General features: G+C 38.5%; 1 protein-coding gene across 6 annotated transcripts in view; it reads left to right on the top strand.

Moving 5' to 3' along the window:
• Positions 1-15230: 15230 nt before the first annotated feature.
• The window catches only part of LOC117417822 (myocardin-related transcription factor B-like), a 45891-nt gene continuing 35221 nt past the window's right edge, over positions 15231-25900 (top strand). For 4 of the 6 annotated variants that reach the window (XM_059035558.1, XM_034030172.3, XM_059035559.1 and 1 more), the window contains exon 1: positions 15232-15382. The gene's annotated coding sequence lies outside the window, so the exon portion shown is untranslated. Of the gene's footprint in view, positions 15383-25900 lie in introns of all 6 variants that reach the window. The other 2 variants (XM_059035561.1, XM_059035560.1) reach the window with 1 other exon arrangement.

The following is a 25900-nucleotide window of genomic DNA, read 5'->3' as shown; positions in this document are numbered from 1 at the left end:
TGGCACCAATCAGAGGAATGAACTTACTCTCAGATCCGCAGAGACCTATTACCTGTAACACAGGAACTAAGAGTGTTATGGAAAGACCAGAGTCAAAGAGAAAATAAAGTCTGGAAAACAACAACAAAACAATCATAATGTTGTTATGCTACAGAATCTTGGCCATTGCACCTGTAAACTGTAAAAACTGATTTACCTGCCTTCTAAGTTTCGTATACTTTGAATGTTTGTGGAGTATTATCTAAATGTGGAAATCATATAAGCAACAAAAAAAAAGTATTTTCATGTAATATGTTCCAACTTAATTCAACATGCAAGCTGTACATCTATATTGTTTCTTTCTGCATCATGAACAACAGAAAAGAAAATTATTTGCAATGATCGCCCCTTATTTACGTCTCTTGAGCTTCCACTCATCATCCAGAGAAGAGTGGGAATTCATTGCAGCACATACTCTCTGAAGCTTAAAACCTAGGCAAAAGCAACTCTGTATCAGTGATAAACCAATATAAATGCAATCTGTTCTCATGAAATATTTACTTGGGGTTTTACAAACTTCTGAAACATGCATTGCTAAATTCTGTTTCTTTTCTTTAAAAATAACTTAGCTAAACAACATTCCTGTTCTAAAAAGATTAAAAATAAATAAATAAATAAATAAAAGGTCAATCTCTGTCAATATTAAGGGTTTTGAAATGTCTCGTCCTCCTTGAAAATGATCTGGCTTGCCATTATGTTTTTGTGTTTCATTTCTATTTTGGACTGTATTTCTTGAGCTGAGTGCTGTAACTTGGTAAGGTCCTGAGTGTTGGCAGCACTCCCAACAGACTCATCACAAATGCTTGTGGATGTAGCTCTATGAGAAAACAAAAGGGAAACGTTCAGGAAAATGGGGTGAGCATGAAGCCAAGACCTGAACCCAAACAACTAAGGAACTCTGGCATTCTGGTTTTGATAACAACAGCAAAGAAAAATCCTTTGCAGTAATTACCAGCGATTCAAAAGACAAACAATGGCTTATGCTCTGTGCCCCAAATCAATACAGCTGTAGTGGTTAATGTATCATAAATAATTATACAATACTGACACACTATGCACATAATTAATGTCTGTTAATTAAAACCAGGTACTGTACAATTGTTCTTGTTCCTGGAGATGTTTAGCTATATTGGAAGCACTGGTAATTTTGGATCAGTAGAATGCTGAGCATGCGTATTCTCTACTTACTGTATACAATTCCAATGACCTTGACCTTCATCTTGCATGCAAGGTGTGCCATTGTAACTGCATAATAATGTCATGAACCTTATTATTTATGTTATAAAACCGTTGTTATGTATTATTATTTGTATTTGAAAAATAGAGCACATCACTAGTACTTAATTATTTGATATAGTCACCATAAATGACAATGAGTTGGATAGCCTTGAAAAAGTTTTCTTTCTAGTTTAATAGACTCTTTGGCCTCACGGCTACAACATACATCATTTGAATAAAAAAATAAAATAAAAAATTCTCTAGATCAAGGTTAGCCTGGTTGTACTGTGACTGGGTGATACAGGTATTGTCGATTTGAACAACAAAATGTAATTAAAATATTTTGATAAATTGGTCAAAATACATTAAAATGCTCAAAAATCTGCCTAAAATCATTCATTGAGACCCCTAATCACAATGCAGGGAGCTTTCAGATTCATTTGCTAAGAAGCATCCATCACACATGCCTCTCTACCACCAGTTATATTGGGGTTTATACCAACACAAGCGGGATTTAAAAATGGTAGCACTGCAATCTATCTGCAGTTAGAACTATCTTTTTTAAAAAATGATAACAAAGTTACCAAGAGACATAATATACATTTTTCCCCCCTTGTTTGATAATTGGTTGGAGACGTTTAATTCCTGATGACGCAGGCACTACTGCAATGCCATTATCTCCATCACTGCTAGATTCAATAAGGTAAGTGTCTGCCTTTGCTCTAAAGACTCTGCTAGGAGAACAGCACAGCACAAGCAGAGCCGATCTCTTGGAGGAGCATTTATGTAGTGGTTTTGTGATGCCCCCTTTGTATAAGATATTTATGAAGGGTATAGTGGTGGTTGAGTATAGCAATCTCATAATAACATTTTATTATTATTATTATTATTTATTTCTTAGCAGACGCCCTTATCCAGGGCGACTTACAATTGTTACAAGATATCACATTATACATTATTTCACATATCACATTAATAGAGATTTTATAGAGATAACTATAGAGGTCATCAACTGTAATCTCGCCTGCAGTTTACACAATGTATTATTTTAACAAAAGTTGCTGACACAAGTATGATATGAAATTAAGGCACTACAAGAATCAATTTACTGAACTTTTACAGCAGACATGCCTCTCTCTCTCTCTCTCTCTCTCTCTCTCTCTCTCTCTCTCTCTCTCTCTCTCCTTCTCTCTCTCTCTCTCGCTGTCTCACTCTCTCCCCCCTCTCTCTTTCTCTGTCTCTCTCTCTCTCTCTCTCTCTCTCTCTCTCTCTCTCTCTCTCTCTCTCTCTCTCTCTCTCTCTCTCTCTCTCTCTCTGCTACATAGTGAGCACCAGACCACAGAGAGAAAGGCTCACTCTAAAAATTGATCCTGCCATCTCTAATTGTAATGGGGATCTGGGACACTCGTAGCAAAGTGACACCAAATACTGACCTATATTAGCATCCCTGGTACATTCAGTGCAGTCTGAAAAGTTTTAAAAAGCATAACCATTTACCCTTACCTGTTCATTCACACTGCACAGTCTCACAAGATTATGGCTCATTAAAACAAAAACTACTAAAATTAGCGGTGAAACTGGGACAGTGTGGGCAGTATGAAACTGTTTCAAAACTGAAGACAGGGAAAATAAATTGTGACTATCTACATTTGCATAGCTTTTCTCAAAGAACAAAAGCATAGAAATGATGAATGTTTGGATACGGGTTCTTTAGCTTTGTCATGTTTACATTCTAGGAGATTTGTGTGATGTTTTCAAATGTATCCATTATTTTTGGCTTAACACAAATAGCCCTTAATTCGGTATGGATCCATTTCAGCCTCGGTTTTTGCACACCCCTAATTTCAAAAGTGATGGACCAGTGAATTGTGACAAAATGCAACAAAGCCAGGTTTCTCTGGTCCCAGTTCGCAGCCTGATGCCATCACACTGCAGCGCGACCCAGTCAAGAACACTAACACCGATTTACTAGGCACTCAAACTCTTATCTTTTAAATGATTTACGCTGTCTTTGCTACATGGGAAAGGGACATATGTTCCTGCTGACCTTTAAAGATATACTTTAAATACTAAGAGGCCGTCAATCCTCCAAGCTGTTTACATGTTGTTGTTTTTGGCCTACTTACTCCCCTTCTTTGTTTCTTTCCAGAGGACAGCAGGAAGCTTTACAAACCTGTGCAGAATAGTGGTTTGAAACAATTGTATTAGGGAATTCGAAATGTTAATTGCTCTTAAATGTGCTGTATAATACTAGCGCATTCTCTTTAATGGGAACAGATAATGTCAGGCTGAGAGACATTACCACTGATTGATCCTATCCCTGTGGAATGATTTTTATTTGGTCAGTTGCAAACACTTGCCTGCGGCTTGTAGTTATTATGCTGATTGCATGCAAAAAAAAAATCAGATACAACTCAATTATTCCATAAAAACAGCCAGGGATTTGGATGTACCCTGATATCATTACAGCACCACAATGACTTGAAACTTGACCAGTTAAAAATTCTGTTGGAAAACCATGCCACATACTTGGAAGAGAAAGAGAGAGATCCGGAGACTCTCTCTGTCTCTCTCTGGGCCTTTCCACATAAAGAGCCTCTGTTGAGTTTGGCAGTCTCCTGGGTATTCTGTATCCTATTTAGAAGCAGACACAGTTAAAGTTGCCTGGTTATCTTGGCCTGGGAGTGCTGGAAACCTGGGTTCAATCAAACGCAACAGCAACATTGACAAATGCTCCCGTTACCTCACATAAAGACAAACTGTGCACTGCCTCTCTTTAATAAAGACACAGAAAACACGCTTGAAGAGATCCACGCCTGAGGAGATACATGCCTGAGAAGATCCATGCCTGAGGAGATCCACGCCTGAGGAGATACATGCCTGAGGAGATCCATGCCTGAGGAGATCCATGCCTGAGGAGATCCATGCCTGAGGAGATCCACGCCTGAGGAGATACATGCCTGAGGAGATCCATGCCTGAGGAGATACATGCCTGAGGAGATACATGCCTGAGGAGATCCATGCCTGAGGAGATCCACGCCTGAGGAGATACATGCCTGAGGAGATACATGCCTGAGGAGATCCACGCCTGAGGAGATCCATGCCTGAGGAGATCCACGCCTGAGGGGAGACACTACATGGCAGGTCAAAAGTGCAACAGAACCAGAAAAGCAGACAATACTGATCGTATTAAGAAAACAATCCACCCACAATGCAAATGAAATGTTGGTTGTTCAAACAAAAAATAAGAAACTAGCCCTGGTCATTCCATTTCAGTCATGCTCCTAATATTGAGGTATCATTATATCAAAGATGATTTGCAAGACATATACAGGCCTTTGAATATTCTCTGCATCAAGGTGCACCAGTTTTATGGGTTGCAAATCGACCCCCTCTGAATGCATTTGGCACTGTTAAGCTGCAGAGGAAAATAATGAATAAACACATTTAATGTCCCATTACTTTGCAATGCAGCCCATTAGACAGAATTTATTCTACAGTCCCACTTAAAATATTGGAATGCTTCTACACTCTTTGGAGCATCATTTAGACTGATTATGAGGTGTCTCTAATAAAAATCAAGGTATTATCAACCCATTGTAAATCACTTATTGGAAAGACGGCCCTAATTCAGCTAAAAGATTCTGTAATAAAATTGAAGGTACTGTACATATTTGAAAATAGCCGCAGACATTTAAGGCACATTTAAACAATTCTAATTCAAAGATTTTATTTCAACATATATGCCAGGAAACACGTTAAGACGTGCTGAAATATACAAATAATATCTTTACATGATAACCCCAACCCCTGTGGTGTTTCATAAAGAAATACAAGGAGAAGAAATGTCAATTTATTCGACTTGTTTTCCATACCACTGTCCTGATTTATTATATTGAATTACATTTTCTTTTTGCTTCCAGAACACTACTTTTTCTTCTAAACCAAGCATTTTTTTATTTTTATTTATTACCAATCACATGCAATGCTTTGCTAAACAACACTGGAGAAGAACACTTAAATAGCCAGAATAGTAAACGCAGCATGCCAATCTTTTTTATTCTTCTTTTTTTCTTACTGCATTAGATCAGTATAACTCCAACATGTCATAAACGTCTCACTCTGAAGCAGATCACATTTGTTTAACGTTAAGTTTCCCAATAAGCAAATTAAGTTGGTTGTCAGTTTTTTTTCCAATACACACACTTTATACATTTCAGCACAGCTTTGTCTGAAGTTGGAGACTGGCTTGTCTCTTCTGCTGGGAAAGTGAAAATGTTTATTGTCAGGGTGCAATGACTTGGACTTGGCACACTTGCATCTGACTGGGTTGGACTAAAAAGACTGCAAATAGACTGAAAACAGATTATTACTCATAAATATACACTCTTTAAATGCAATATAAATAGACTCTAATGATGCAAGTATTACGGAGTGTTTTTCAAAGGTTTTGGCTTCTTGTTTTCATCACTGAAGCAGTAGACAGCTACCTGCTACCAATATTTTGTACCGTACAACTTATTGTTTGTCTCAGTATTTGAGCTGTATTCTATAACCTTCTCAGTTAAGTTCCATTACCAGTGCTGACCAGGGAAAATATGAATTAAGTGTAACTTCAGAAAGTTCTATTGAAGCATCATATTTGATCTGGCTACATAATCATACCGTATCATTCAAGCACAGGAGGAAAAATGGCCCGGTGTCTTTACAGTTTGGTACAGTGCTGTCTTTCAGTCACATTCTGTTATTGCTGTTGTCCATTTAAAATGAACCATTTCACTGTCACATTGTTTTAATTCCTGAACATACAGCTATCAATGATTCACATCTTTTCATATATCCATTTTACTTCAAATATCAGAGACACCATTCCCCTTAAATTATGTTCCATGGGTATAAAACATTTCTAATTATGTTCTGAATATGTAGATGTTTAACCACTAGAATTCAACACAGACAGAACTGTAAGGTTACAGCACCCCAAACTCATTCCAGACCTAAATCTGTGTGTGTGATGTACATGGACATAAAAGTCTTGACAATGTGCAGCAAAGCAAGTTCTTTAGACAGTTTCATTGGCTAGATGCAACTTTTTAATGCATGAACAGCTGTCTGAAATTCTAGTAACAACTCACCAAATACCTGACAGCTAGTACTGCAGTTCAAAGGTGTCTTTCTTTTCGCTGTATTTGCTTTATTATCTTGTTTTGATCATCCAACACCCCCCCATACAATATGTACACACAATACACACACTCCCTATGAAGCTGTAATAACAGTTCTACTTAAAATGATTTATAAATAAACTGGGCAGAGTGCATCTAGACTCCAGTTTAACCACAGTTTAGCTGACTGTACCCAAAATAATTACACTGTCACTGTAATTTATTGTCTATATAATGCCATTGAAGCTGCTGTTTTGCATCACTGAAACTACAGTGTAATTGATGGTATAGTGCTGTATTCAGAATATAGGTAATATTTCATAAGTGACGCAAGCATACATGCTCACGGCCAAACACACATACAAGAATACATGCATGCACATACATCACTATGAGTCACTGCACATATTCAGCTGTTTAACCACTCTTGACGTTGTTTTCTTCATCCTGATTATTTTAGGTAGTTCTTGTAAATATAGTTATAGAAGACTAGTCCATTTAAATGTCCAGATGCTTTACTGAAGGGGACAGCAGTGTTCTGCTGCCCTCTAGTGACTATTGGCTGTGACACCTCTGTCTTTTTCGATCAAAAGTCCATGCCCAATGCATGGACTTTTAAGTAAAAGTGTAAGTAAAGCACACCTTCCCTGTAGAAGTCTGGATGATAATATCTATAGAGAAAATTCTGTTGCTATTGCTGTGGCGATGTTACAGCTCAGTGTTAGTACAGAAATAGATCCTCAAGCATTTTCATGTATCCATGATTCAATGAATCACACTGTTATACTTGGCTGTTCCTGTATAAACTGTGCTTATTATACCACGCATAGTCAGTGTTAATAAGTGCTGTAGGTATGAATGCATATCCAACTACACATTCACACCAATGACTCAACCAGTGTGATATATATATATATAATTTCGTTTTCTGTCTCAACCTGCTAGCAGCTATAAACCAAAGCGACAAATTTCAGAAATTGAAAAATAACACGGATTTGTAGCAGGGGTGTGTGGTAACTGACTACCCACTGCCACACCGATACAGAGTTAAACTGGCACCTGACATAATTGATTTTGAAGGTTTCACTGGTGCCAGGAGCAGATTGGACAAAGAGAACGTGGTCTTATAATACAGCTCCTCCTCCACACTCTTCCTGTTTCAGATTCATGGGAGCGACCAGACACTTATTCCCTCGCTAGCACTTCTCGATGTCTGACTCTAGCACAGTACAAGGCCTTTGGTATTTTAATCTGTAAGTGGAATGTATACACAACCCAGCGACATTACTTATAAGTCATCGATGTCTGTTGCTTCACCGACACAATAATGTACACATTTCACACATGGTGAATTTGGAGATACAGGTTTCTATTGACAGAACTTTAACTCTTGCTTCATTTAAAGATTTATTTAAATATATTTGCATATCTATATAACTATCGAAAAGATAACTCCACTCAAGACAGTGGATTACTGTTGCACTCAACATGGCAGACCTGTAGACTGGTCTCAGATATGTGTAAAATATTTGTGTGATTTTTTCATTGTAAGGCATGCAGCTATTAATTAATCGGTTATCCTACCTTTATCTTTCTGTGCACTTATATAGTGTTCAAAGGGTTAAATGGGGTTAAGTATTCCTTAAGCATTTATTGGCTGTTTTATGAATGGAAGGCATGGGACAGTTCATTGGACCATTAAATAACTGATAGAAAGGGGCAATGGGAACTACTGAGAATGATGCAACAATTCCAGACCTGTAATTATCAGCAGGGACTTAAAATAATATTTTTGTGACATACAGTAGGTAGTTTGGCACTGCGGGTACAGTATATACACTAGAGCCACCTATTGGACACTGATAGGTACTGTGTTTACGGCACTGTGCAGTTTTCCCTGGGATATGAGTAACACACTGGGCCATCAAGCCCCTTAACCTTCAACACCTCCAACATTCAGCTCAACTGCCAGCTCGAGCCCACTCTGCATTTCAAAAGGAAGAGATGAATGTGAGTCACGCTTAAAACACTACTTAGCTCTGCTGTTTAAAGCCTTGCACGAAGCCTTCCTTGCCTTTGACAGGGAGAGGCAGCTAGAGAGTCTCCTCCAGTGAAACCACGTTATTCTTAGCACTGATTAGGTCTTACACCTCCTGATTGAGCCAGGCCTGTCTGATCCGGATTACAGAATCGCAGACATAGAGGCTCGACAATGATTCATACCTCATTATGCAAGGCTTTTTGATTCTACAGAAATGCTGTTTAACCTTTATATCACCTAAGGGTTTATATATATATATATATATATATATATATATATATATATATATATATATATATATATATATATATATATATATATATATATATAATTTATTTTAATATGTTTAAAAGTCTTAGTTAACAATTAGCATGTATGTATATTTATTTCAAAATATTCAAATGTATATGTATGTATTTTTTGTATCATACTTATCCAAGATTTTATTATTTTTGAATGATTTTTGTACTTACCCGTAATTATAATTTGTTAGTCTATATTTGGGCTGTGTTAACTGAATATTTTCCTTGTAAATTTAAATAAAAAATATTTTTAAATCATTTTATACAGTATGTTAATTATTTTCCCCTTTAAAAAAATCGGATTGTGGTGCAACAGTGCCATCTAGCTGATGCAAGGTTTGGTTCATTAGAGTGTGCTAAATAGCTTTTTTTTGAGCAGGAGAAATTTGCATTTCCTTAGCAGTTCTTCTTACAGTACATACCACTAGCAGCCACACAATCATAACTCCAGCTGTACCGATTTAGCTGATACAATACCTAATTTCTAACTTTGGTACAGAATCTTTACCGAATTTTTAGCTTCATCTGAAGTCTTTTCTTTTTTACTGCATGGCGCCACCAATCCACTAGAGGGCCTGTTAGGCAGATAGCAGACAGCAAAGAAAGTGTGTTAGTATAGAATTTGTTTGGTTAATTTTCCGAGCAGGAGCAGTGGAACTCAGAACTACGTCCATGGCTTGTTTTATTTCAGCTCGGAAGAATATGTAAAATAATACTGCTTACGTTATTACACGTGGGGTTGGGTGCTGGTGATTAAAAGGGATTTTATGAAGAAATATATTTTTAGGGTGTTTTTGTGAGGCACTGAAACGTCTAGATTTCTTAAACTTAACCCATCTCATGTATCCCTTATCCCTAAGGGAACACATGGTTGTAATAATATTCATGTAATTTGCAGGAAATAGCTAAGCTTATACCTATTATTTCTGTACCTGATGCTGAGAGGCTAATGCATGCCTTTGTTTCATCAAGTATTGACTACTCCAATGCACTTTTCTCTGGTATCCCAAAACGTGTGGTTTCTCGCTTACAGCTTGTTCACAATACAGCCGCTAGAATTCTGACTAAAACCAGGAAAAGGGAATGCATTACCCCTGTTTTGGCCTCTTTGCACTGGCTCCCTGTGGAGTATAGAACTGATTTTAAACCAGAATGTTGTAACCTTAAGATGAACTAAAATAAGATCCAAGCAACCTCAAACTGAATATGACTTTACAGAACAGGTATTCTACATTATATGTTTATACAATTAAAGCAAGTGCAGAAAAGGAATCCCATGTAGATGCAGAGGTAGAAACAGGAATGAGGTGTAAGAAACTAAGTGGAGCAGGCTAACGTTTCAGCTAATGCCTTCATCTGTGTTGTGTCTTTAAGATAGTTTACAGCTGTTCAGCGGATGTTCAGATTACAAAATAGAGATAGAACAGCATAAATATTTTGTGTTTTTAATCTGCAGAGCAAAGCAGGTGGGTGATTCAATCTGTCTGTGCTGAATAGGTGGTGGCATCTAATGTTTGATAATGGGAATATAGAGTTTTTTGAATATTTGAAGAGAGGTAAAGACGGAACCTGCTCAGTTCATTGTGGACATGGAGTTCCAAAGTGAGCTGCCAGCCTTGCAGCACTGCCGCGTCCTGGACATCGAGCCGGTCACCCTGGAGGTGGACGACTACATCGTGTCAGTGACCTGATCGGCTCCCTCAACAGCGGCCGGCTGTACACCCAGTGCCTGTCCATGTCCTGCTTCTACCAGCACGTACTGCTCATCGAATTCGACTCAGCCAAGCCCTTCTCTCCGACAGCCCAATCAGATTTCCTCCAGGAGATCTCAGCCAACGACCTCACTTACAAGCTCTCTCTGCTCACCCTGCACTTCCCCTGGCTGCGGCTGCTCTGGTGCCCCTCACCCACGCCACTGGCGAGCTCTTTGAGGAGCTGAAGCAAAAGCGGCCGGAGCCTGGCGCCTTTGCTGCCATGGCCATCACTGCCGATTCGGATACGATGCCCGAGTCCTCCGACCTCTGCAGCCCCAGTCCCCAGGACCTGCTGCTCAGGATGCCCGGAACTGCCAAGAACTGCCAAGAACTGGGCACTCATGAACAGAGCAGGCAGCCAGGCCGAGCTGGTGAACGTGAGCCAGGAGCAGCTGGCAGAGCTCCTGGGCAACGCCACCAACGCCAGGCTGCTGTACAAGTTCATCCACACCTCCAGCACTCAAGCAGCGCCCAAGGGCAAAAAGGGAAAGAGGTAGTGATCCTCTGGGGGAATTTTACTAGTAAGTTAGATGTGTTAGATCAGGATAGCACTTAGATGACTTGTCTGGTTCTCTTTAGATCCTTCCTGAGTTGGTGCCAAACACACTCCTTGCAAACCTGGTCATCATGCCAGGAACTATATAAGCTACTTTACTGCATTTGTCATCAAGCCAGTTTTAAACAATAATGGTTTGTATTTCTTTTTAGAACAAAATACTTTATAAATGCTTTATAAATCTTTTTCGAATTGGACCACACCAAGAGGAAACCATGTTTCTTCTTGTACAGTGGCAGCTTGGCCTGGTTAATCAATTTGAGTCTGAGTCTGTTGAATCAATTTTAATCTATTTGTATTATTAGACGTTCATTATTCAACCACATAACTGTGCAGTCTACCTTGCCTATACCTTGCCTTTCTGCAATGTAACTGCAAAAAGTAATGAAATTAAGCAACAGCAAAAAAGGCAAATAAAATACATGGGCAGCAGTGTGGAGTAGTGGTTAGGGCTCTGGACTCTTGACCGGAGGGTTGTGGGTTCAATCCCAAGTAGGGGATGCTGCTGTACCCTTGAGCAAGGTACTTTACCTAGATTGCTCCAGTTAAAACCCAACTGTATAAATAGGTAATATTATGTAAAAATAATGCGATATGATCACCCATTGGCGGCACAGTTTTGTAGTTAAGAGGACACAAGGTTCAATTGTTTGAGACTTTACAAGGTCTTAAAACAGTGACATATTGGCAAAATATTAACAATAATAATATGAATGAAGTGTTATGAAGTATGCGCCTTAACATAAAAAGAATGGTTTTCTCAGGGTTTCTGAACCAGTGAAAGACTTGATCTAATGGGATGTACACAAAAACACTCATGTTGTAAAATCCAGCAGACATTAATGTCATTGGAAAGGTTACAGCTGTGTGTTGTATTCTATCTATTAGTATTTTCCAGACTAACTCGCTCTAGGATTACATTTAATTATGGGGCTGCTATCCCCATAGCGACCTTTAAGAGAACAGTGTGTAATTATTTCATTCAAATGCTACCTGCTGTAAAAAAAAAAAAAAATACTGCTCTATCACAGTTCTTGTTTGTCTTGTTATTCTCTACTTTGTAATTACATTTTATCCTAGGATAGAGAACATGTATACTGGAGCTTTGAAACATGAATTTAAATGCTTAACATGAAGAACCAATCGTGTTCGTTTATCAATTTGCAGAATAAAAGTAAATGGATAAGATGGTAAGCTTTTGACACCTCTGATTGTTTTTAATGTAGAAGTGTAATAGTTGGTCTCTGTATGGTGTTACAGTATATAGCCCGCTAGATGGCAGCATATTCAATACTGAGGACCAATAGGGTAGCTTATTTTGCTTTCGAGCCCTAAAACAAAACACGAAAAAGAATATTCTGTGGAAAGGATTGACAGGTAAGAATGACACGGGATGGGCCATGGAAAATCTTAAATTGTATAACCAGAAGTAAACTTTCTTGTGTCGAGCAAAACAAAAAACGACGTTGACATATACTGATTATGTAGGTGTGTCATATGTGCCTCAATTTAAAATAAATTGGAGTTTGTCCTGATAATACCTATAAAAATAAATTAAATAAATAAATAAAATCAAGTAGCTCACTGCAGAACGGTTTTTATTCACCTCACCCTTTTAGCATGAATATCACAGTGGACACGATTTCATTCTCTCGTCCAACCCACACACAGGCAGCGATGAACAAAGAGACTGCAACATGTCAACTGCGCAGCGACAGCAATTAGTGATCTGTTGCAATAAACGTTTAGATACATTATTGTTTAAAGGTCTATGATAATAAAAAAAAAAAACATAGCGTGCAATATGAAGAAAGAGGTGTTTGCGACTCAGTCAGGCATGCAATCTGTTTAAAGCCGTTTGTTTAATTCAGTACTCAGGAAGACCCTGTTCTATCAACTGGCCTGCCTGCATGGTGTGTGAAGGCGTTTATACATGTAACCTGTACCTGTGCTGTTCAGAGACCACAAGGACCAGCGTGCCAGTGTAGGGGTGCTCAGTGGCGGAGGAACAGAAAAATGGGCCCAGGTGCGGGTTTTTTATGGGCCCCCTTTTGTACTCCACTTTTGTGTTTTGGAAGCATATATTTACAATTTAAAATACATTATTGGAAATCACAAAATAAATCAGATTGCATGTGGCGTAAAATCGCAAATGGGATTCAAGCTGTCTTCACTCACTCTCTCCTGTGGTGTACAGCACCTGTGCGAATGAGTGAATAAACAGATTATTAAATGAATAATCACCGAGGTGAATGGCCTTGAAAATAAATACATTGATTATATAATAATTTCAACTTGTGAGTCTGCCTACTGGGGCCCCTGTGCAACTGCACTGGCTGCATGGCTATTCCTTCGCCATTGGTGGTGCTGTGTTTTTTGACACAATGTTCGAACCACATGGGCTTGGGGGTTTATTGCGTAATTAGTGGGGCTTGCGAAGCAAGAGTCCGCACTTTAAATCTTCGACATCTTCTTCTTCTTCTTCTTCTTCTTCTTCTTCTTCTTCTTCTTCTTCTTCTTCTTCTTCTTCTTCTTCTTCTTCTTTGGCATGCTACTCCTCTTACACCGTGTAAGCTAGAAACGCCGTTCAAACTTTAAAACATGTAGACCTGGTCTGGAATAGTGTGCTTGTGTACAACTTTTTGATATCTTATACTTTTTAAACTATTAAGCTTTTTGTTCTTTTTTTGTCCATCTTCATTCACTTTAATGGGACTTTTTTCAACATTCTAAAGCTCCCCATTGTTTAAAAACCCCCAGACTTCCAACATTGTATTTACGGTAAACGATGTAACTTTTGACACAAATCAGCTACTTTGACCACTTTCCCAACAAGTAAGACAAAAAGTTAGAGCATATGGAATCTTCCTCTACTCTGCTATTCAAATCTAAAATCATAAATTTCAAAACAGAAATAACTTTTACCAATCAAGAGGTACAGCTGTTTTTAGTAACCGCATCAACTAATTTTTCTCTAACTTTTTATAAACAACTGAATTTTCCCAACAAGCTAGAGTAGGATACTTCTCACTGTTGAATTAACTGTCATAGAACTTGGAGAAATTTCAAAGTATAGCACATTCTAAGCATGAGACAATTAGTAATCAATGCGACTTTTGACACAAATCAGCTACTTTGACCAATTTCCCAATAAAGCAAGCCCCACAACTTTACTTGTAAAGTTATCATCTAGTTAAAATATAATCTATTGCTTTTGGGGTTAAGGCGAGGTTAAATGACGTAATGAATTAAACATTGCCAAATGGTTGGCATCATTTGGTTGTCTTTGCCCCGCGTGACATAATGTGCCTTGCGGTACAGACTTCTGAGTTTATGATAAGACGTTTTCAAATTTTTTTGAATGATCTTTGACTGCGCAGTAAATCAGACTGTTGAAGTCATAGTGAACGATCAATCAACCCGCTTTTTTTCTTATTTGTAGATTTTTGTCTTGTGTCGTCAGTCCATCAATTCGGCAGATCTAGTTTGCCGTCTGCCAATTGTAACTTTTTAAAACACCTTCTAAATAGAGTATTTTCCAAAATCACTACATAATAATTTTGTTTCATCGAAGATTCGACATACAATACTGATTTTGTATGCACTGTATTCGACAGACTTGGGTTGTCAAATTCAGTGTATAAGTGGGGAGCCAATGAAACATGATAATTTTGCATTTAAACCTGGCGTAGCTGTACGATTCCACTCTCCACAAAACTATAACCCAGACAATTTAATGTATATTTTAATCAAATAAGAATAAAATGCAAGCCCATGGCCATTTTATACAACACAGCCAGCGTGAATAAAATAGATTTGAAAATCACTGATTCTCAAAATGCATGTTACCTTCACAACTGTATATACAGTACAACTATTATTATTATTATTATTATTATTATTATTATTATTATTATTATTCATAAACACAAGTAATGTTATAGTATATAGATCATCTACTGTATTTATTATATATTTATTAAAAGTACAGTATAATTAATTATTTTTTTCTTTTAACCTGAACACAACTAAAATAACTGTATGTGATTAAAAAGAAGGAAAAAACAGCGTAATGCTGCTGCAACTGCGACTGCTCACAGAGTGTGTCGATAAGCACGGAGTGTTGAGGACTACACAGTGTTAAAAGTTTAAAGATCCACGATTACGTCATTGAGTTCAGAAACTGCTCAGAGGCGGCCATCTTCTTCACACTAACAAATTCTGTAGTGCCGATACAAAGTATTCGGGGAGATTGGTGGACATCGGGGTTAACATTGTCCAAAAGCTGGGTTATTCAAAGGAAAAGGGTAAGTCCCGCTTTCACTCTCAGTGCTTTTTTGACAGCGTCTTGTGAATGTGTGGCACAGTGAAAATGCACAACAACACTGTCCGGACTGCCTTATACAGCAGTGTCCGAAGTTATATTATAATATTAGCTGCCGATAATGCAGACGGGGAACTGTGTACAGCTAGACTTTCCTTAAAGTAAAATTGAATTATGCCAGTGACTTGCATTGTTTTTCTGATAAAGAAAACAGCTCATAACGTGACCTTGGTTATTGACTAATCAGCTGTGTGTGATTTGATCCGAAATACATAGCCCTGATTTCTTGGAGAGTGTACAAAACATGCGTTAAACTATGCCCGACATGAATGTAAAAAAAAAAAAAATGTTTATAACTAGAATAAAATATAGTTACTAAATAAACGGGGTTGTGCACTGTTGTTATTGTTGTGAAGTACACACACACTGTGTCTTATTATGAATGACAGGAGCCGACAGCACCGCTGCTATTCTGTTGGGTGTAGTTAAGTAAACACATTAGCGACAGGTTGCTCTTGAGGTTGAATACGGTTAGGCAAACATAGCCAGTGCGGTTAGTTAGGAAGTGTGAGGTTTGAGCTTTAGGCGAAGACAGATTTGTAATTAAAAACAGAAATGTAGTCAAACGTTTTTTTTTGTTTTTGTCAGAGGGTAGGGTACCGTTTGATGTATTGTGTGTGTGTGTGTGTGCGTGCGTGTTTTGGAAAAGGACTAAAGGATTTACAGCAGTTTCTGTGACATAAACACAGTGGTTTTCGGGAACTGTGGTCCAGTGCACAATCGCATTTTTTATTTTTATTTTACATATAGTGGCAAACAGTACTTTGTATAGGAAAATCAACACCGGCGCAGAACTTAAGTCACCACGATGCCCTGTACAGCCTATCAGGTCATCCCCCTGTCTTTCTTCTGCAGCTCTGCATCCAGTAAAATTACGAATCACACAAACGCTCATTTATTTTTTATTCGTCACCAGAACTGTATCAGTACAAATAGAATTGTTTTGGTTTTTGAATTTATTTTGTGAAGACTATCTGCCGACAGTTCTGTGACACTACATTCTGAATTGTATTTTTGTACCGCATTTGATCTCATCAGATTAAAAAAACAGCGGTTCTGGTACTATAAGTTGTGAGAAAAAAACAAACAAAGCAGATAAGTAAATAGTTCATAACACCAAGTATACATCCGTGTTTGTATTTGTCTGCTGTTTCAGTTGGTGGGTTTTGGCTGAGAGGCATGTTATGAAACCTGAACCCTGGTTCACATGTACACACCCATATTGTGTTCAGTTCAGGCATGAGATATATACTAAAGTTGTTAACTCAGCTTCTCTCATTTCTGTTGAGGTGATTTAAGGTTACTTAGTAACTCCAAAACTAAACTTCGTTATTGAATTAGGAAAACGTTTTGATGAGAGCATCTTTATGTTATAATTTGTAAGATAAAGTGGCCATCCTACCAGAATACATTATTAAAAGCTATGGATAGCTGTTGGTTACTCAAAATGGTTACAATGGGATATACAATACAGCTAGAGAACCACTTATTCAAGTTGAAACTTGCAAATGACATTTGTTAGGTATTGAGAGCATCTGAGGGTATATGTCTGTCTGTCTACACTTTATCACAATATACAAAATCATGAAAAACAAACAAACAAACAGGAAAAGCAACAACCGGAAGTTGTCCATGGGTGCTTGGATTGAATGCAGCGATACAGAGGATCTTAGTGTTTCTTGTAGTTTGAGTTTCATTTTAAATAGCTCTGACTGAGCTTTTTTTAAACCCCCATTTGTGAACTAACCTAGACTGTTGGAAGCGCACATTTTCATTTAAAGTTAGCCACGTTAATTACTCGTGCATGGTGCAGTGGCATGTTCAAACAGACACTACGTAATACAACAGACCACAGAGCCGCCCGCGTGTATTATTGGGATTATGTAATAAGAATTAGAATAGCGTGCGCATTATTTCTGCTCATTCTTTTTCATTTTATTTCTGCTATTCTCATTCATATATTTGTGCTATGTGGGAAAAAAATACTGTTGCTATGTGGGAAACTAAGGAGTTGCTACACGAGAATTTAAACAGCTTTTGGCTCTTTTATTCAATACACTTTAAAACAGAGGCAGCACTTTAGTGAGTTTTATTCATCCCTTTTTTCTGTTTGTAATGGATTACACCTCAGTAGACAAAGATCTCAGCTGAAGCAGTTTCAAAGGTCCAGTTTGTGAAAGCATCACTTTATTAAAACTCTCCATGCAAATGACTAAAAGTCTTGGCACAGCTCTCTTCTCTCCTGTGAAGCTACAGTAGCCTGAAGGATCCTGTGAGATTTGAGTTCTAAGGTGGAGCAGCTGGAAACCAGTCATCCCAGGCTTAGGATTCCATGATTGACCTTGAAGTAGAAATCAGTGCATAGTAGGGGAAATTAAGTAATGTGTACAGTATGCAGTGTTGGTCAATAGAGATATCGCTGACCCGCTATGACGTCTGTCTATAATCTGTCATTAACTAATTTGTTCTAACCAGACCTGTTTGCACCCTTTATTGAACTCTACATTCTTCCCTTTTTATAGTTCATTCTAGAATAAGGTGATGTTTGGCCCTTTTTTAAGTAATTGTGCATTTAATTACCAAAGTTTTACTTACAGTACCGTATGTGTTCATGTATAGAAAAAGTAAAGGTTGTAGCTCTGGACTAAAATAGAATTGTTGGGACCTTAAAGTCTAGATGTTTATAGAGCAATTGCAGTCTGTCTTGTTTTCCTAACCTGAGCTGTCAGAGGTCACAGAGCAGTTCTATGGGTGTCTCCACACTCTGTAGCTGTAAGTCACACTGCTGACTGCATGGTTCTGAACCCTGTCTCCACTGAATTGGCTGGCTCACGGTATTGGAATTTAAAGTGACGTAACTGACTTTGCATTTGTTTTAGAAGCCTGCTCCCTGATATTTACTAAAGCATGTGAAGCAATGTGATAATCGTGTACCATACACTGCAGGCAGACCAACAGATCCTTTTCAGAAGCTGTAAAGAGAGGTGAGCTTGAGCAGTACGTGGGTGGAATATTCATCAATGTGCAGTATCGAAAACAAACACTTCTACGGATTTCAGATCTAAACAAAATCCACCCTTTGAATCCTGGTAAACACCGCAGTGTGAGAAATGTAACCCTAATATCAAAGCAGCAGAGCCAGCTGTTCTTGTCAGAGTATAAGCCTCGCCTCCCCATTGACCTCTCATGATGCCATCACTCAGTCCAGGAAGTGCTCTTGTGGGGTTCCTGTTGTTGAGAAGTAAGCCAAGGGTTAGCGGTCGAGTGTAAAGTTCTCGCAGAGACCTTCTGGGAAAATCGCTTGTTGGGAAAATAGCTGTGCTTTTCTTGCTCCTCAACGGAAACTGATTTTTTTAATCCTGTTCACCAAGTCATTTCTTGCACCGGACTGTTAGTCAGCATTGTCTCGAGGGCTGCATTTGGAGGTCAGGGAGGGTGGTGTGTTGCACTGGGAAGCTATAATTGGTTACACAGCTGACCCCACCAGCAGACTGACAGTATAGGATGGAATTAGCCGGTCCCTGGTTTGGAATCCGCATGGAAACGAAGTGGCCGAGTTATTGAAGACAGTCACTGCAGAGTTGCTGAATTGGGGGCATGGGCTGTAAGTTACTTCTGATTTAATGCCAACACATTTCAATTGTACTTTTCTCATCCCAAAACCATGCTTTCCTAATTATACCCTCAATTAAAAAACAGCACGTGTATTGACCACAAACCTCAAACTGTCTGCCGTGTATAATATGTGTTTGAGAACTACTAAACAGAATATTAAACACAATCTTCCGTTGATTTTAATCTAACACTTGCAAGTCAAACCTCAATTTTGCACTAGTTTTTGGAAGCATGAGAAAGTTAAAGCTGTACTATACCAAAGAGGTAGTTGTCATACATGGCTGGCTGTTTGATGACCAGCCTTCCTCTAGATGAAGCTTGTTGTTACATGTTGAGTCTTGATTACTTCATTTTCCTAAGTATAAACATGCTGCATCCTTCCATTGTGATGCAGTTGTGGCCAACAAAAGGAACCAAGGTCATCTTTTCAGAACTGGATGTTTAATTTCAACTTTGCATTGCCGGGCATTGAGATATGATTTTGTAAATGGAAGCAGCTGGGCACTTGGACCTGTGCCTAATGACAGGTATTGAAAATGTGTTCCTTAGAGAGGGGAAGCAGAGCCTTTAGTTCTGAATTTTCCTGCTAATGGTTTCTGTGTCGTATTTTTCAATTAGAGAAAATAGGTTTGTTGATTGTAAAGAGGTTTTCTAAATCCTATGGAAAATGCACGATAAGATCGACCCGTTTTTTTGGGGGGGGTATGTAATTGGATACTATTTCTGGACATTATTCTCTACTAAATTTAACACATGTCGTAACTGCATTTCAGTTTCAGTTTGTAATCTCTTCATTCCAATTATTCTGTGCTCTTAAATGTATTTTCTGGAAATACCCAGGTAATCATTCAGCCTTGCTATTAACCACCCGCAGCAAACCTAGGCTTCTCAGAAACTTTGTGTGTGAGCATAGTGTAGGTGGAGACCTGCTGTGGATTTTGTTTTCTGGGGAAAGCTGTGGGCTATGCTCGGATGTAGGTGGTGCGGCATTGCAGCCTTTCCAAGAACTTGCACTCACTCACTCTCTTGTGAAACTTATAGAAACCGCATGTCTTTCTGTGGAACTGTTGAGTTGTGTTTCTCATATGCTGGTAATTAACAAGTAGAATTAAGGAGTATTTTAGGACTTTTCCCAGTTTGTTCAGTCTGCTATGTTCATTCCCTTTGCCTTCCTGACATCCCTGCTAACTGTTGCTATGGGACAGAAGGTTTCAGGTGATCATCCTGGATCACAGAAGAGACTGATGAGAAAATGCAAAATGGCAGGGAGCAGGGGTAAATGAAAAAAAGCAATGCAGAAGACATTAGAGAGACACAAAATCCAGTTTTATTTAGAATACTCTGCACTTCAAAGCTCCCTTGCTTATTAACATGACATGCGTCTCTTTCTACAGATTTTCAAAGGGACAAGGTCTTATGTGAGTGGTAGTCGCTGAGGTGTTTTCTTGAAAGGGGCTACGGTAAAGTATTGTGCTGTGTGCACCGATGTGCTCCATAGATGCATCAAGATGTGTGTGTGTTGCTGTGTTCATTGAAAGCAGATGGTACACTTGTTTTTCTGAAGAAGGGCTCTGAAGAGCGTTTCATCCCCTTTGAAGAGACTCGCGGGTCTATAAATACCTGTCTGCCATTGTCTCAACTGAGCAGCGCTACCACTGAAGTGACGCATCAAAGCAGTGGCTAATTATGGTTGCCACAGCAACTGCGGGGCTTGGGAGAATGTTGGTTTTGGAGTCTGGCTTGCATATTAAGCCCCTCTCACTTTTTAAGTTGATCTGCTTTGGACATACAGAACCAGGCTTTGTCAGGTTACATACCAAGGTTTATTTTATTTTTTTTCATGAATGATGTTTTTAATCTGTTTTTGTGGCTGATGTCCTCCGCACAATGCACCAGTCTGCGAATTGCATGTTAACAGATGGGAAAGCACAACTGTGAAATTGTAGTTGACTAGACTTCATAAAATGTGAGTAGCTGTTGTTGCTTTGCTTTCTTAATGTTTTTATGCCACTTATTGGAAAATGACAGGACAGTCCTTCCTAAAACATAAAACGCTGAGCAGGTTACGACTGCATATCAGACATTACATTTGATGAATGTGTTTGTTAGTGCCACCTGCTGGTCAAAAGGAAAATGTTTATTTTGTTATGCTGAAACTAACATTGTATACATTGCACAGCTCCATGTGGCATTAAGGAATTATTGTAATCAATATGTCACAGTAAAAATACAAAAGAGCTTTAAGGTCTTTTGTGAGGTTTAAATTCCTGGCTTTGGACGTCTTTATGATCTAACACACAAAACGATGATTAGAAACAGAACATTACAAAAAAATCTGAGATTTTTTTCTCAGCCTTAAAAATCTGTGCATGTCCATATTGAATTGCAGGGTCAGCTCCCCTGTCCTGTGGTGCGCTCAGTGTTACATTGCAGTCTTATTTCTAATTTCCTGTCCTGCTTGCTTTCATTTGAATGCACAGTGTACACCTTCCCAAGGGTCAAATCCGTCTTAGAGAACACTTTGCTTGCTTCCCGAGGGGTGTTCTCTTAGCCGGAGACTACTGTGTGTATATATTTGTAAGTACCTGGGTAAGTTTGGTGAAACTTGGACAGATGGTTTGGTTTTAATGCCAGATCTTAGTGGCCAGTGCCAAACACCCATGAACTTCACTTTTAAGCTTAGTTCTGAGCTACGTTAAATATAGGAGACTATTAATGCTAAACATAATACAAATGATGAGGTGTCTCTGTGTGAAGTCACAGATCTACAGAGATACAGTTCTGACTAACTAACTTCAGCCACTGGAAAAAAAGCCTGGACACAAGGCTGTCAAGGCAAACTGTGGATGGGTAGCAACATCCCTGCAGGTAGAACTGTGCAAGTGCATTGTGTCACAGTAAATTGTTTCCACCAAATCCTGCACTCTCCTATTATTAGGCATTCAAAGAATCCGATTGATTCCCAAATGGGCCGTTAACTTGAAAGTTTCTGTGTTTCACCTCCTTAACAAGTCAGGAATTTCATGGATCAGATCAAGCAACCATCTGGAGCTGAAACATTTATTGCAGTGCTACAGAGGAGTGAGCTGTCTCTGCACTGCAGCTGTGCAGCTTTCATTACTTTCAGACACTGGCTGAGCAGGAACCCTGGGCCAGGAGCCCTTCGTCTTGGCAGCGCCTCTGGGGTAGAAAGAGTCTTTCATCACCCCACTGATTCACAGTCACTTCTCAGGGCAGTGCTGAGTTTCAGGAGACGCTTGTTTTGCTCAGGTATTTGGCAGCAGCGTTGATTACTAATGCTTGACAGTCTGGTTGACTGGAAGTGTAGGATTTCTATGCAGTAAAGAGCCAGATTTGATTTTCAAAAATTATATATATCCAGAATTTTCCATTGGAAGTTCAGTTAAACAAATTTTTATGTAATTGAAGGGTAAAATCTTATCACTAGAATCCGTTTTTTAATTAATGGATTTTGGCAGAATGTAATGTCTTTAGTATTGTCTTGCTGTGTGCGTTTATGTGAGGGTTCTTTTTAACAATTCCCAAAACAAAAGCACACTTGAGCTCAGAGAATCACACAGGCAGCACAGCTGACCTCTCCTTAACCTCACAGCGTTAGAATGTGGAGCTCGTATTCACAGTGTATGCTTCCTAAATGAAAGTGTTTTTGTTCTTTATATCAGAGCCAGAATGGCTGTGCCGTTGGATCACTGAGAGTGTGAGAGCCGTGTTAGACAGGATGGCTCCTGGATTTGCCAGGTCAATATCTCGAATGGATGTGTCAGTAGTCATATTGGGTATGAAATACTATTACATGTGCATAGACTTTATGGTAAGGATTTATAGCCCTATTTTACAAAGTTACATTTTCTGGTAGGAATAAAATAATTAATAGGATACAAATGTTACAGATCTAGCAAGAAACTACCATTGAAATTGGTATTAAAAAGACTTTCTTTCCATTACTATCTTTTTGCTATAAACCTTCACAAAGGATGATACTGAGGTGACGCTAGATAAAAAAGTGTGGCAATGTGCTCCGCCCCTGTGTGCATTTCTGTGTTGTATGTTGCGTGTGTTAATGTTGGTGTATAGAGATTGGTACACGGGATATAAACGGGTCTGTGTTTCACGTGTATTTAAAAAGGAAGATTTGTATTTAGGCACGAGGATGGCACAGATCACTTCACGTGCTGGTTAAAATGTAATGTGTGGTCACGGGAGTACACTTAATTAATTCACGTGCAGTTGTGCTGAAATTCCAATTGAATGATTGACTAGCAATCGACTCTCGGTACAACTGCATAAATAGATGCACGTTTCATTCACTCGGGGTTGGGTGTTCGGTGAGTAGTGAATGGGAGAGAGAGAAGGAGAAATAAAGTTAAAGTTAGTTTAAATATCAATTGCTATTACGTGCTGGTAGGACCAGCACGATACTTTATTTAAAACTCACCGTGTTTGTTTGTGTGTCTGTCCGTCTGTTTACTGTCTAGTCCGTTTTGTTTGTCTCTTTATTTTGGCGTGAAGTGCCGTGTCCTGTTTTTGTGTTCTGTTTAAACCTTTTATTTTGTTAATAAACGCTGAGTGCTACCATTTGCACTCAGCTACTCATCACCACCGTCTGTCTGTGTGTTTCTTCCGGGTCTGACGCGTCACCACTCAGCCAGCCTTGTGACACAGAGATATTGTACTGTATGTATGTATGTATATATGCATGTATTTGTGTATGTCTGGAGGCTTGTTGGAAATAAATAGACACCACTTTTTTTTTTTTTATTATGACAAGTGCACTTTTTGTTTCTATCTTGCATATTTAATTTATGATTTAAACTTGGTATGGACTTTCCTTAGCCTAGTTCTTAAAGGAAAAATACTCCAGCACATGGTCACCTACTTATGCTTCTGGTTTCTACAAGTGGTTGGGCAAATGAAGACCAACATTGATAAGCGGTGCAATGAAATACCAAACTGTTTAGTAACAGATCATTACCTCATGATCTTCCTATAATGTGTTTTTATTATTTCAAGGACTCTTCTAATATAATAGGTTATCTATTTAATAATTAAAATTATTACCATTTAATTAAGGAACTCTAATATTGATTCAGTATGTAGTTGTGTACTTGGCTATGGCCTCCATTGTGGTGTTCTGAGAGCTAACAGTTGCATAATGAAGTCTTGCCTAGTCTGAACCAGTGTTGCCCAGCAACCGCATACCCAAACATCCCAGTATGGCCCAAGCCATGCTGGCATTCCAAAGCAGACGCGACTGTGTGATCTACCAGGATATCCTGTTCACTGGACAGGCAGAGACACACTTCTTTTCTGAAATTCACTCAAATCCATTACAAAAACTGAAGGAATGAGGAAAGGGTATATTTCTACTGTCCTCTGAGGTGTAGCTTTTTGGTTAGACTTGCCAGATTGAGAACTGGCTGGCTGTATATGTGGGGGAGTGGGGTGGACAGTACGACACCCTGGTAATTGTGAGCAATCATTTTGCTGTTTTTTTTCTATGTTAAATTATTTTTAAAAGATACACAGTTAATGTATATGAAAGTATCTGTTGGAAGCAATTTATCCCTGAATGAAACATTTAATAAGGGGAAAATACTTCCGGTAAATTCTTAGGGTGATGGGAATAGTCTGGCAGATCTTCAAAGCTGGCCGCTGTGTAACTTGTCAGCACTCTACGTGCCAGCTTTGGGTTAGTTTAATAATTAATAGTTCATGTAAGCTTAATAATTTAGAAGCTTCTGATAAATCACTCAGGCGTGTTGTTAACCGCGCATGCCTTATTTAATCCTTGTTTGTTTTATTAGATTTTTTTTTCACACAAAGAAAGTAACAGATATTGCGAAGGCATGTTATCAGGTGTAGTCAGTACTGACTTGTAACAAGTCATAATGTGTAGGTCAAACGGAAATAGATTGTTATCCAGATAGATACACTGTGTTACAGACTGGGGAATTCCATTATTTTTAAAATGCTGCACTTTGAGTGCTTTTTGTGTTGATGTAAAGTTTAAAGGGGTAGGTTCAAAATGCAGTAGTTAATAAAAGACAGTGGAGTCTTGTTATTAATATTGTTTGACCTAGGAGGCTTTTGGGTGCATAAAATACAAGTGGTGCAATTGGCAACCTAATTTCATGATCGATTATCACAAAGGCAGTTATTGACAATAATCAAGAACAAGCATTAGGATTTTTATCAGAAGGGCCAATAACGAAAAACGCTCCTGTACATAAGTTAAACTACAAGACACAACTTGCGTTCAACTGAGAATACTTTTGATTAAAAAAATAAATCCAAAATCCAAAGAACTTGAGTTAAATTAATAACTGAAAAAAATATGCGTTCATCCGGTGTCCACACCATATGCCCCTTTTAAGACTTTAGTACTCAAAAAAAATCGTTTTTTGACAGAAGTCATTTTAATCTGAAATATGCTTGTTATTATGATTATAGTTAACATTTTAAACCAAAAATCCAATAAATTGCCGAGCATCCCTTTTCCATCCTCCCTTTCCTTTACTCCAGAAATGACCAATCTTCATGTTAGATTTTTCCATTTTTTAAATAAAATATTTTTAACTAATGTGACTTGTCCAAACCAAAGGCAGTCAGAGACTTCAAACCACACTCTAATTTGATGCATCAATTCAACAATATACAATCGAAGCTCTGGAAATTTTAGGGACAGATGATCAATAATCAATGCATCAATAAATTGTTGTGTTTAAGTTCGGTTAGTGATCGGTTCCTTTGGGTCAAATTTCCTTTTGTTTTGCTGTCAATACACTGCTATGCACTAGATGGTGCT

This window comes from Acipenser ruthenus, chromosome 13, assembly GCF_902713425.1.
Source record: "Acipenser ruthenus chromosome 13, fAciRut3.2 maternal haplotype, whole genome shotgun sequence".
In the NCBI taxonomy this organism is placed as follows: Eukaryota; Metazoa; Chordata; class Actinopteri; order Acipenseriformes; family Acipenseridae; genus Acipenser; species Acipenser ruthenus.
The sequence above is the reverse complement of the archived record's forward strand: the minus strand, read 5'-3'. Positions and strand labels throughout refer to the sequence as shown.